Source organism: Pipistrellus kuhlii, unplaced genomic scaffold, assembly GCF_014108245.1.
Source record: "Pipistrellus kuhlii isolate mPipKuh1 unplaced genomic scaffold, mPipKuh1.p scaffold_m20_p_25, whole genome shotgun sequence".
Taxonomy (NCBI): Eukaryota; Metazoa; Chordata; class Mammalia; order Chiroptera; family Vespertilionidae; genus Pipistrellus; species Pipistrellus kuhlii.
The window spans coordinates 7,679,408-7,693,813 of NW_023425524.1; the positions used below are offsets into that span (position 1 = coordinate 7,679,408).

At 45.4% G+C, this 14,406-nt stretch overlaps 1 long non-coding RNA gene across 1 annotated transcript; it reads left to right on the forward strand.

Moving 5' to 3' along the window:
- Positions 1-12,946: 12,946 nt before the first annotated feature.
- LOC123653000 lies at positions 12,947-14,044 on the forward strand. The gene is made up of 3 exons (XR_006742604.1): positions 12,947-13,100; positions 13,280-13,416; positions 13,722-14,044. It is a non-coding gene; the product is annotated as an uncharacterized LOC123653000 (long non-coding RNA).
- The last annotated feature ends 362 nt before the right edge of the window (positions 14,045-14,406 follow it).

Consider the following 14,406-nt stretch of genomic DNA (forward strand, 5'->3'; position numbering starts at 1 on the left):
TTTGACTGTGCATGTGTAAACACTATAACGTCCTGAGGAGGTGCAACACATGTGGGGGAAAAGAATGGACAAAATGTGGGCACAAAATTAATAAGCCTTAGTAAATATTTTTAAAATAAAGTTTAGTCCATCTGGGAGAGGCATACATCTTGTTTTTATCCGGTGGGGCACTCCCTGCCTCACAGTTCTCACTCCCTCCACTAATTAGAAAAAGTAGCCATTCTCTGTGGGGGGCTGAACAGCACAGGGAAAGGTCTATTGCCATGGCAAACCATGGCCTGGGAGAGCCTATTTTAAAGAAGTAGGATTAGAAGTTTAAAAAATGTGGCTCTCTAAAGAAATTTCAGTCATCGTACTGTTGATATTTCGCTTTGTTGACCAATGAGTTTGCTGACTGCTGGTATTGTATTTTGGATTCGCATACTTTGTGAATTCTGTCTATAAATACTAGTATTTTTCTTATTTTCTTTTAAAAATATTTTTATTGATTTCAGAGAGGAAGGAGAGGGAGAGAGAAACATCAATGACGAGAATCATTGATTGGCTGCCTCCTGCATGCGCAAGCGTGCATGCATGCACGCGCGCGCGCGCGCACACACACACACACACACACACACACACACACACACACACTGGGGATCGAGCCGGCAACAGAGGCATAAGTCCTGACCAGGAATTGAACTCCTGGTTCATAGGTTGATGCTCAATTGTTGAACAACACTAGCTGGGCACTAGTATTTTACATAAAGACCCAAGAAAACTCAAACAAACCCATAGTGTGATGTGTATGAATTTACTTTCCAAGAACTTACAGAGAGCTTAATCTGAGATGCATTTGAGAAACAGCAACTTTTGGACTAAGCAATGTTTTCCTTAAGAACACTGTAGATGCCGAAACCGGTTTGGCTCAGTGGATAGAGTGTCGGCCTGTGGACTGAAAGGTCCTGGGTTCGATTCCGGTCAAGGGCAGGTACATTGGTTGCGGGCACATCCCTGGCGTGGGATGTGCAGGAGGCAGCTGGTCGATGTTTCTCTCTCATCGACGTTTCTAGCTCTTTATCCCTCTTCCTTCTCTCTGTGGAAAATCAATAAAATATATATTAAAAAAAAAGAAAAAGAACACTGTAGAAATATCCACTCCTTCAGTAAACCTTTGACCTTTCCTCATCTCTTCCCTGACCTCCCCCAAAATACCCTTAATAAGGCAAAGGGTTTTCTAGGAAACCCTGCCCTTTCTAAGCCCCCAGGCTATCTGCCTCCTCAGCTCTAATCTCTCGCAAACAGCCAGTGGCTATCCTAAAACAGAAGCAGCCATTTCCCTTAACTCAAAAGCATTTATTTTTTTTCCTGAACTGAGATATTCCTCCTTTAGTAGCCTTACTTGGAGTGGGTTGGGTGGGGTCTGGTTAAGCTCTCCTTTTAAGAAATGTTAATGGTTGAAATAGTTTTTCCTAAACTTCCTTAAAAAAAAAAATACCCCCTTTCTTGTTTTGTTTTGCTGTTTTAATATTTTATTGATTTTAAAAAGGAAGGGAAAGGGAAAGGGAGAGAGAGAAACATCAGTGATGAGAGAGAATCATTGATCAGAGGCCTCCTGAGCGCCCCCTACTGGGGATCGAGCCTGAAACTCTGGCATGGACCAGGAATTGAACCCTGACCTCCTAGTTCATAGGTTGATGCTCAACCACTGAGCCATGCTGGCCGGGCAGTTTTTCTAAGCTTTCTACTCTTCTTGAAAATCCACTAGTTATCCAATGGCCTTGCTCCTCACAAGCACGTACTGCCCAGAACACGTGTCTCTATGGGAGGGAGCCTTGGGGAAAGATTAGAGGAGCAAGGTGCACTGAGTAACGTGGACCATGGGCTTGAGTTTTCTACAGAAACAGGAGCAGATGGAGAGCAGAGGCTCAGGATTGCCTTGGGTCTGGGGATTTGGTTCAACAGAGAAGAGAATGACGCAGGCACGCTCATTTCTCTCCATCGGACCTCTCGGCATAATAACACCTTTTTGACTCTTTGCACAGCCGGAATCTGCAGCACAGATCTTGTTTGCACATGTTTGTTTGTTTGAAACATATTTTATTGTTTTTTTTACAGAGAGGAAGAGAGAAGGATAGAGAGTCAGAAACATCCATGAGAGAGAATCATCGATCAGCTGCCTCTTGCACACTCCCCACTGGGGATGTGCCCGCAACCAAGGTACATGCCCTTGACCGGAATCGAACCCAGAACCTTTCAGTCCACAGGCCGACGCTCTATCCACTGAGCCAAACCGGTTTCAGCTGTTTGCACACCTTTGGACGATGCTCCAAATTGGCCGTGAGCCGCACTGGCCTTCTCCTCTGAGTGACCTTGAACGGACGCCCTGAGCCAGCCCATGCTAACGTGTCTTCGGCTGCAAGGAGAGAGAAGACACGGACCAGTGCCAGTTACAGGAGCTGGAAAGTCGTTGCCAAAAGCAGCCTGCCCCCCATCCTCTGGATCCAGGCTTTAGGACCCAGAGGAACGCCCGAGGAGGTGTGAGTCAGGATGCCTCTTCTCTGGGTGCTGGTGCTGGCACAGGAGGGATCAGGTGCTGGGTGCTGCTTGCCTCTGGATAGAGAGGGAGCCTCAGCGTTTCCTCCACGAGCTTATTAATAGCCGAGGACTCAGGCGGGACGTGTGGGCCACGGATAGCCTGGGAGGAAATGAGCGACGCCCCCCCAGGCCTCTGTCCACGGGCTGTGGGCTCCCTCTGTGTCCTGGGGAAACAGATGCATTGGTCAGATTTTTCCAGAAAAACAGCCCGCAGTGGGTTTACTTACTGGGATAGGAGAGGCCGGGGGTGGGGGTGGGGGTGTTTTATGAATACTGTCTATAAATACTATAGTATTTTCTTTTCCAAATATTTTTATTGATTTCAGAGAGGAAGAGAGAGGGAGAGAGAAACATCAATGAGGAGAGAGAATCATTGATTGGCTGCCTCCTGCCCCCCACCCCCCACATTGGGGATCAAGCCCGCAATGTGAGCAGGTACCGTGTTTCCCCAAAAATAAGAAATCCTCCGAAAATAAGATCTACTTACAGGTTTCCTTCTGAGTGAAATATAAGGCATCCCCCCGAAAATAAGGCCTCCCCCCCCAAGCTAAACATGAGAGATTTGGTCCACTGATTCTGAAAGAAATGGAGTCACAAGAAATTCACCAGGAAATTCAGGAATTGGATTGTGATGATGATCTTCCAGAAGATGATGACATGATTGTCATTGAACAAATGAGTAAATTCTTGATACTGTAGGATTCACAGTTTGTCTGGTTTGTGTTGACAACTACTGTACTACCGTACCGTATACAGGTAATAAATTTCCTTTATTTTCATTTAACAATAAATGTGTGCCGTATTCTTCTTCATGGAAAAATAAGACATCCCCTGAAAACAAGACCTAGCGCATCTTTGGGAGCAAAAATTAATATAAGACACTGTCTTATTTTCGGGGAAACAGGGTAGTAATGGTCAGCCTCTTGCCCGGCACCCCCCTTCCCCGCCAGCAGGCTCCCATCTCCTGATGGCAAACTGGGACCTGAGTGGGTGGCAGGTGGGGTGTGGCGAAGGCCCTGATCTGAGGCTAGGCCTAGGGGCGGTACCCACACACTATTTTGTGCTCCAGGCCTCTAGTCTTTACATAAAGTAGATTAGAATTATTCTCCACTACTTGAAAAAGAATAGGCAAAACAATGCAAAAAAAAAAAATTTCCAAAAATGGAATTTAAAAAATGATCTGAGGAGAATTAATTATTAGATGAAGACTAACTCCTTAAGGACCTACTTTGAAAGGGACACTACCCATGTGGGTAGATCAGTCATTTTTCAGCAGATTCTTGCCCCCCCCCCCCTCTCTCTCTCTCTCTCTCTCTCTCTTTCTCTTTTTAAAAATATATTTTATTGATTTTTTACAGAAAGGAAGAGACAGGGATAGAGAGTTAGAAACATCGATGAGAGAGAATCATCGACCAGCTGCCTCCTGCACACCTCCCACTGGGGACGTGCCCGCAACCAAGGTACATGCCTTTGACCTGAATCAAACCTGGGACCCTTCAGTCCACAGGCCAACGCTCTATCCACTGAGCCAAACCAGTTTCGGCCCTCTCTTTTTTTTTCTTAATAGATTTTATTGATTTCAGAGAGGAAGGGAGAGATAGAAACATCAATGATGAGAGAGTATTACTGATTAACTGCCTCCTGCAATCCCCACAACGGAGATTGAACCCGAAACCTGAGCATGTGCCCTTGACCGGAATCGAACCTGGGACCTTCCAGTCCGCAGCCCAATGCTCTATCCACTGAGCCACACCAGCTAGGGCACAACCCTTGCCCCTTAAAGAAAGCTTGATCTCCCTGTGGTTCTGACTCTAAGTGCAAAGGAAAGCAGGACTTTCATGAACGTATTCCTGAGACTGAGTTTCTCCCTGAGCACTTCTAAGACGCTGGATAAATACTGAGGAACAACGTGTCTTCCGGCCCAAGCACAGGCAGGACCGGGCTCCCTCACCTTCCTGGTGCCAAGATCCGAGAAAGGTGCTCCCGGGCAGATGGCTGGGCAGACTAAAGCATTAGTTTGCTGAGCCTCTGAGCGCGCTAATTAATTCTCCCATTTACCAGGATTTAGATGATTGTTTAAAAAAAAATCAAGACATCCTTTCCCATAAAGGCGAGGTGAACATCTCCACACAATATCGATCACGATGGTTCTTTCCAGCAGCCGAAGGTTGTCATTCACTAACAGGCTTAATGAAGCTGTTTGCTGTTTGTAAAAAAGATTAGCTGCCGTGTTTTCATATTCATGCCCTCCTCGGATTGTGTTTTCCAGGGTTCCCGTTAAAACGGTAAATGGAATTTTACAGCAGATCTCATCTTGCAAGGCAGATGCAGAACATCATGGACATGTATTGCTGAGAGAGTGACATGTGTAAGACCTGTGTCTTGGGTATTGAGAATGAAAAATTGTACATTCTGGTTTCAACACAGCTGCCTAGTATGTTAGCACATGTCACCTAACTCCTGGGTATGTCTCCCTCCCTGGAAAACAGGAGACCTGAACACCGACCTCTCTCACACAGAGCCGTGAGAATGAACCAAGTGTCTGTTCCCAAGGAGACTGACATCATGTAGTGTGTTCACTCTACATGAGATTATAAAAAAAGAAAACGAAGACTTCAGGTTCTTATGGTATAGAATTCTTTGAATTTATGAGAGGAGTTTTGGAATTCTGGTATGGAAAGTGGGTTGTGTGTCAATGCAACCCATGTAACTATTCACGTAGGTCTAGAAAGCAAATCTCAAGAGCATCTTTATAATAAGACAGGCTCTCTGAGTGCATAGCATTCCCTTAGAATAACAAGCACGTTTTGAAGGATGCAATACGTTGGACAGGTTGCTATTTGAAAAAGGAGCACTAAAATACAAAGACGCGAGATCTGAAATAATTCAGGACGCAATCTTTTTTTAAACATATAGCATCAGATGCATATGATAAAACAGATGAGTATAAATGTAGTCAAGACACAACCTCTCTTCTTATCCCCCCCTCTCTCTCTCTCTCTCTCTCTCTCTCTCTCTCTCTCTCTCTCTCTCTCTCCTCATGAGCATCTCTCTTTGGGTGGGAACAGTAGAGAACATTTAGAAAAGCAGGTTCCTGTTTTTTTAAAAAAATGTATTTTATTGATTTTTTTTTTTTTTTTACAGAGAGGAAGGGAGAGAGATAGAGAGCTAGAAACATCGATGAGAGAGAAACATCGACCAGCTGCCTCCTGCACACCCCCCACCGGGGATGTGCCCGCAACCAATGTACATGCCCCTGACTGGAATCGAACCTGGGACCTTTCAGTTCACAGGCCGACACTCTACCACTGAGCCAAACCGGTTTCGGCTGTTCCTGTTTCTTTTAATCTGGTGATGTGGGAGGGGGGATTTGATGAGACTTATCCAAGGTCTAATGGAGACGAGAGAGAGGCTATTTATCTTCATTAAGTGTACACGTTGATGTAATTTTTGTAGGCTCAATAAAACTTATATGTCCTCTTAAGTTATGAAAATTATTAGAAAGTTGGGTTATTCATCAGCAACTGGCAAACTAAGTGCCATCATTGTGATCTAAAACACTAAATTAGCTTCTGAATTATTCAACATTTTGAAATGATAACTACAGACTATGTAAAAGGAAAAAAAATAATACTTAAGGTTTTTATTGAATAGAATTGTTAAATTTTATTAAAGCAGTTTTGGGTGGGCTCTTTTATTTTTAAAGTAGAGGCCTGGTGCACAAAATTCATGCACTCAGGAAGGGGGTGTCCCTCAGCCCAGCCTGCACCCTCTCGCAGTCCTGGAGCCCTCAAGGGATGTCCAACTGATAGCTTAGGCCCATTCCCCACAGCTCAGGGCTTCTGGCTGAGTGGCACTCCCCCTGATGGTCAGGGAGCACACTGACCACCAGGGGGCAGCTCCTGCATTGAGCGTCTGCCCCCTGATGGTCAATGCACATAATAGCTACCAGTAGTTCCTCCGTTTGGTTAACTTGCATATTGACCTTTTATTATATAGGACTTTATTATTGCAACTGGGTTTATGATGCCAACGGAGACCCAAGCTGGGACCTTCCCTGCTTGGTTACCTGTTGGACTGAATGTCTTGCACATACTGCAGATTCAATGTGTCTGAAACTTGATTCTTCATCTTCCCCTCAAACCTACTCTTCGCCCACAGGTCCTATTTCTGTAAATATCATCCCCATTCATCCAGTTGCCCAAATCTGAAACCGAGAAATTATTCTTGATTCCCATCTCTTCCCGAACCCCTGCTGTATCAATCAGAGTTCACTCAGAAAAAGCCGCCTGGAGATATTTGTACATTACACATGTATTTATCCATAGATGGACATGCATTTACGTATGTACAGGCACAGGTTAAGAGATTTGTTCCAGGATCTGAGCTCACCCACTGTGGGCACTGGTTATGCATCTCTGGAAGGCTCTACTCTTTGCATCTGATGACGTGGCTTCAAGTGCACTGGCTGGGCAGTCAGGAAGGAAAGAGGAGTGTGAAGAGGAGGAGGATCAGAACAATCTGGAACTCATGCACATGAGCTGGAGCCCCTTGGGACAAACTGAAACCCTGTGAAGTCTCTGACCTGAGGTGGTGGGAATCCTGCCCAGGCCTGGATACCCGCCGTGGGTCCCGGAGTGGGAGGGGCTGAAGGGGGATCCAAGCCGGGCGGAGCGCTCCAACCTCCTAGGAACTTGCTCTATCAACTGCCAAGAGTTCTCTTACCTTCATGGTGTTAGACATGCTGCTTCCCTTTCTGCTAACACCTCCTCTCTTTTCCACCCACCCTCCAAAGTGTTTCCTCCTGAGCTTGCTTCTTCTTAGGCCAGGGAAGATCTTCCCCAAAGAAAGGGAAGGATTTGATTGGCTACAGCTGAGTGCCTCGTTGGCTGTTGGTGATTGGCTGTCCTTAGAAATGTGATATATATATATATATATATATATATATATATATATATATATATATATTGTATTTACAAGATTAGGTTTGGCTGTGCTGTTGGCTCCCATGGTGCCCTGTTCTGTCCTAGCAAAAGCACCCATCACATTGTGTTATTTATTTATTTATTAAAATATATTTTATTGATTTTTTTTTTTTACAGAGAGGAAGGGAGAGGAGAGAGATAGAGAGCTAGAAACATTGATGAGAGAGTGACATCGACCAGCTGCCTCCTGCACATCCCACTCCAGGGATGTGCCCGTAACCAATGTACAATGCCCTTGACCGGAATCGAACCTGGGACCTTTCAGTCCGCAGACTGACACTCTATCCACTGAGCCAAACCGGTTTCGGCGTGTTATTTATTTTTTTCAAAAATATGTTTTTCATGGGGGCGGGGTATAAAAAAAAATATGTTTTTCATGATTTCAGAGAAGAAAGGAGAGGGAGAGATAGAAACATCAATGATGAGAGAGAATCACTGATTGGCTACCTCCTGCACGCCCATAAGTGGGGATCAAGCCCGAAACCCAGGCATGTGCCCTGACCATCAGCCCTCCTGGTACATTGGCTGACACTCAACCATTGAACCAAGTGGCTGGGCACATTGTGTTATTTGATGCTCATCCGTCCTTCCAAGCTCTTGGGGGGCAGGGACTACCTTAGTTTTTGCATTCTCAGAGACTGGCGCAGATAAGTGTTCAGTACGTAATTGCTCACTAAGGCTTCTCAGAGAACAGAGTGGAGCTGAGGGGGGCCAGCCCCTGGGCCTGGGTACCAAAGAGGGTAGGGGGTCAGCTGCCAGGCTTTTGCACCAATCCGAGTTGGGAGGGGACTAGCTGCTAGGAATCACCGAGCAAACCCTGCCTTCCCATCCTTGCTGGAGACAGATGAGACAGATCTGTGGATGTGATGCTTGCTCTCACGGAATTTTATAGCATCTGGCACTGTCTGGGAGACAGGGAAGGTACCACTGGAGGAAAAGTGTGTGAGACGAGGTTTAACAAATGAGTAAGTCTATCAGGGAGACAGGAGGGTGGGATTGGGGCCGAGGGGGAGTCGTGGAATCGTGCGTGGGAGAGGTCTCAGTGGAGAGTTCACCGGGAATCGAACCTGGGACCTTTCAGTCTGCAGGCTGACGCTCTATCCACTGAGCCAAACCAGTTTTGGCTCTCCCCCTCCCCTGCCCCCGTCTCTTTCTCTCTCTCTCTCTCTCTCTCTCTCTCTCTCTCTCTCTCTCTCTCTCTCTCTCTCTCTCTCTCTCCAGTTAAAAGCATATTTTTTAAAAAGTATTTAAAATATCTACTCATTGAGTAAATGAATGAGTGAATGAATGCATGGGCATCGGTGTCACATGACTAATGTCCCCCGGACCCATTATCCTACGTTTGCTGAGGTTCTGGACGGGCTCTGACACCGGGAGGAAACAAGGACTGGAAATCCACTCGGTTCTTCTAGGAACTTTTAGAAAGGAAACCTAGCTTTGACAGAAACAGTGATTATGATGCACTGCAGCCACTCCACCGGGCAGAGAGTGCCTGACATGCCCAACGTAAGTGCTGTGTCTAACACACATGTGTCAAACACAAGGCCCGAGGGCCAAATCTGTCCCGCCAGGCCTTGCAATGTGGCCCGCACCGCGCTGTCATCACTGCACTCCGCTGCGTTTCCATCACAATGACAGTTTATGAGTGTTCAGTAAACCATTCGGCCCTCGATTTAGGCTGGATTTTAGATTTTGGCCCCTTCTCTGATTGAGTTCGACACCCCTAGTCTAACACATTTACATAAAAATGTGAACTATTATTGCGTAGCCACAATCTTGTTCATTCCATTTACAGGAAATACACCCCTTGTTATAAAAATAAAAAAAATTATTTTTTCTGTTAAGAAACAATTCATCCTGATTCCTGAGCTTCCAACTCAAATGGTCCAGCCTGGTCCTGGCCGGGTAGCTCAGCTGGTTAGAGCATCATCTCTGATGTGCCAAGGTTGTGGGTTCCATTCCCAGTCGGAATGGGCACATACAAGAAGCAACCAATGAAGGCACAAATAAGTGGGGCAATTAATTGATATTTCTTTCTCTCCTTCTCTCAATCAATATATACAAGGGTCCAGCCTGGTGATTATCTGATTATGGCTAGGAGAAAACAAAACCATACTTTCATAACATTTGATTTCAGGCTGAGCAAAATAGCGGAGATTTGCGATTCTTAGGAGCCTACATGGTGAGACTTTTATCCTGTGACCCTTTCCCAGCGGGACCAGATCTCTCTGGAATGAGCTAAGCTGAGGCAGGTTCTCAGCTGGAGCTGGGAGGCAGAGAAACTCACAACTAATGGAAACAGAAGCGAGCAGACGAATCCCATTCTCCTGGCAAAGAGCAGCAACCGAAATCACGGCTTGGCCTCCTGAGAAACAGAACTTTGCCCCTCCCTCCACCTGTGGAAAATGTCACATATCCCCTTCGATAATATCCCAACAGCCTGTGCGGTTTTATCAAGAGAGGAACTCTGCAGAATTCTCTAGCTTACTCCTCTCTCCCTATTTTTTTTCCTTTTCTTTCTGTTTGCTCTGTAAGTGAATTCATTGTGAGATGATGAGGGAACAGAATTCAAGTGCCAAATCATTTTTCATCAGAACCCTGAGTAGTCTCAGAGACTCTCGGCACTGGAGATTATTCCCAGCCTTACAAATAGCTGCTCACATGCTATAACCAATAAGTATGATGGAAATTTCTTTGGAGAGCCGAAAACCGACTTCGGCACATGGGTCACGAAGTTTCAATCGCACTGTATGTGTGTGCCCGCAGGGGGTATTTTGTGGAAGAGCCACACTCAAGGGGCCAAAGAGCCACATGTGGCTCACCAGCCACGGTTTACGGAACACTGGTTTAGAGAAAGTTCCCTACTTGGCAATAAAAGGAAATCTAAAGGCAATGGAATGATTTGTTCAATAAACTGAATGACTATATTTGCAGACTGTTGTTTATTCTCTGATTTTTATAGTTATCTATTCTCTCCCCTCTCCCCCATGGGAAGATAACCCTTTTTAAAAAAAATAAAATGTTTGTGCCCAGCCGGTGTGGCCCAGTGGTTAAAGCATCACCCTATGAACCAGGAGGTCAAGATTCCATTCCCAGTCAGAGCACATGCCCGTGTTGTGGGCTCGAATGCAAGAGGCAGCCAGCCAACGATTCTCGCTCACCATTGACGTTTCTTTCTCTCCCTCTTTCTTCCTCTTTGAAATCAATAAAATTGTTCTTTAAGTAAATAAATAAATAAAAATGTTTGTGATAGTTGATTTTTTAAAAATTTTGGGGGGGACATTGATGCCTTAAATTGGGAACTACTGACCCAGCCCAAACCTCTGTCTGGCATTTGAATCTTCTCCTCAATTCTTCAGTAACCATTTCCCCTTAGCCTCTGCCCAGTCGCTGTCAGAAATGGTATAGGCCCTTTCCCGGAGAACAGGCATCAGGAGAGACTGTTCTGAGAACATTCTCGAAGCCTCTAGAACTCTCCTCATTGGGGTCGCATCTCCTAGAAACCCCCCTCATGGCCCTGCTCCACTTGAAGTGCCCGGGGGGGGGGGGGGGGGTAACTAATCAGAACTGTGTAAAGTTGCTTTGTTTCCAGTGGAATGTTTTAGATTGTTTGAATGATCCTCTTTATGTACTTGGTTATCAAAGATATTGTTAACATGAAAAGAGCTTTGTCGAGGTGAGTTACTTCCAACCTCTACTGATGATTTTTTTCAGTTTAAATTCACCAACGAAATGAAAGGCCAGAAGAAAAACACTGAAGCACAGAGTGAATATATTATAATAGTACTAGAGGCCCAGTGCACGAAATTCATGCACTAGGCCTCTCCTACTATTATTACTAGTAGTCCCTCAGCCCAGCCTGCACATTGGAATGATGATCCTTAATCCTGCCAGCTGGCACATCTCTCAGTCATCATATTAAATTCTCATCATAATTCTCAATCCCTTACATTGTAGGGTATTTTGCAGTTTACAAAGCTTGTTCCCATCATGGTGTCATGTAATCCTGTGATAATCTTGTGATATAGTTAGGACAGGTTTTCCTCTTTACTCTGGAGATGGAAAACAAGAGCTCAAAAATACGAAGTCTCCTGCTTAAGGTCTAGCAACGTGTAAGTAACAGGACCAGGGTTTAGTCCTAGATCCTCTGACTCTATGTGCCTAGCCTTCCCACCAAACCAGGAAAACCCTTGTATCCTTGCATCTGGGTACAAGGATTAATCCTTTCCTCTTATCTTCAAGTTTGTTAACCTCTGATGTTAAATCCAAAGAGAAGGTACATCAAAGACATGATCAGTGGTGAATCTCTGGTAAACAGACTTTGAAATCCATTCGTTGTATCTAAATAGTCAAACAAACAACAAGCTTGGCCTTCTACTGTTGTGTGTACAAGCGAGCCCTCAGTAAATATTGATGATAGACTTCTGTGACAAAGTTAGCAACTAAGAAGTCATGATACTTCTCACTTGGTACAAATCCAAAGGCACTTCAGTAAAAACTCGAGATATTTACATCTATCTCTATATCTCTACTTAATCATCTATATCTATATCTATATCTATATTTATATCTATATCTATATCTATATCTAATCATCTATATCTGTATCTGTTTCTATATCTATATAGCTATATCTATATATACATCTAATCATCTATATCTGTATCTATTTCTCTATCTCTATCTATAATCTATGAAAATGTAGGTGTACAGTATATTCTTGTATTACTTAGTAATTATTGTATTATTTATTAATAATATTTATCTTTTTCCATACAAACAACTATAACCCTACTTTTGCCAACCCCTGTCCATTTGGCATATAGAATTCCTCCCGACTCAGCTTATGATTTTGAGCCTTTGTTTCATATTTTTCTCTCGCAAGACAGAACCGTCACAGCAGTTAGGATTCTGTGGGCAGAAACCCACCTTTGGCTGCGGCGATGGCAGAGTCCGGACAGCCTAAGTCAGAACCCGCACAACAAGAGCTGGGTTCCGCTCATGTATTTATTCTAAGCGCCTGCAGTCTCTGGAACTCCTGGCTTGGGATTGCGAGTCTAAGGGCAGGCTGACCGTTTCTGCAAAGGACCACGGCTATTTATCGTCCAACATCTAACGCTGCTAAACAGACCGCCACGAGCTATGGAGAATTCGAGGAGAGCGTTACCTGCTGGTTCTAACACGCCAGCTACGTCCCACAGTTCCTCAAGGACACGAGAGGATGCAAAGCTGGCTTCCTCTCAAGAAGCGAACTCCAAACAGACAAGAGAAACAAAAGCAAGAGCAGGCCTCCCAGATAAAAGAGCCCTTGTGAGTGGACTGAAGCCGTTGCCACAAATAGGACAGCGGAAGGAGCGCTGGGAGGAGGGGGGGGGTGTGGAGAGACAGAGCGAGGCAAGGTCAACGAAGGATGATATCAATAGAACATCTCCAAATAGCACAGAATGCAGCAAGAAGGAGCAGCAGATGTCAGCCCAGCCCAGTGTCAACCCCTGTGGAGCTGCACAGGAAGACTTGGAAGGAAACAGCATCGCCGCGGTCGGTATCAGGAGTGAAGGGAGAACAGATGATACCTGCCTCCCCCTGAAATGAGAGCCACGACTTGCCACTGGCCACCAGGATGGGCCCCCCTTCGGGCCTTTCATTTTTATTTCTCTCTATGTGTGTGTCATGGCTCGACGCCCCTCCTGTCCTTCTGATTCCCTCTCTTCCTCCAGACGCGCTGGCTGCCAGCGCTCGCTCCGATCCTCACCCCACTGGCTGTAGTCTTGCCTGTGTCACCAGGTACCCCTGGTTCCAGATGCTTAGCCTGGCCCCAGCCACGCTCCCGGGCCGATGATGCATCACCCGGCGGGTAGGTATGCCGCAGCCCTCGGAAAGTTCCCATCGTGAGCTCAGACGTTCCTGGCAGGGAAGCCAGCCCTGGAGAAAGAAGTCTGTTTTTTCAGAGCTCACCTCCCTTCGTGTCGGCGAATGGATGGATGTGGGTGGTGGGGAAAACTTCGTTTCTTAAGAGCTGCCTGCCTTTCGTAATTATTTCATTTTTCATCCGCTCACAGATGGCTCTGCCCTGAGTGTAAAAATCGAAGAGCCAATATCAAACGATGCTACCTTTGCTCTGGCAACCTCCATTTACCATTTCCAAGGCTGGTTTTTCAGAACCTTGGAGAGCAGCTTGCTCAGCCCTCCATTCCTCCCCCCTGCAGGAGCCAGTCCAAGAGGAGGCTGATTTCTCCTGTAAAAAAAAAAAAAAAAAAAAAATGAAATGAGAAATAACGGGATAAGTTGACAGCGAATCTACTGGAGTTTGTAACAGAAGTGTCTTGTGCAGTAACCTACTTTGACAGTTGAAGTTTCTGTTGTATAGCAATGCCTGGTTCTAAAGAAGGGGGGTGGTTTGGAGTCAATATGACGTGGGTTCAAAGCCAGGTTCTGCCAATTTCTAGTTACCTTAGGCGATCTCCCTAAGCCTTGATCTTCCCATCTGTAAAATGGATCTACCGATAGCAGCTGCTTCCCAGGGTCATTCTGACGATGACACGGGATAATGCACACAACACCGTGAGCACATAGTAGGCACTTGCTGCTTTCTCCATCCTTTCGAATGAGTTGTCTCTGACCTGGTTGATGACAGCTGTGGAGACCAGCTTGAGCTCTCAGGGGAATTCTCTTCCGGGACAATGATTCCTCAGGAAGGAAGGAAGGAAGCAGCCCAGTCCCACCTTGTCTGTTTCATGTTCTGGAGTAGGCATTCCAAGTTTATTTTTTATTTATTTATTATTATTTTTTAATATATATTTTATTGATTTTTTTTCTAGAGAGGAAGGGAGAGGGATAGAGTTAG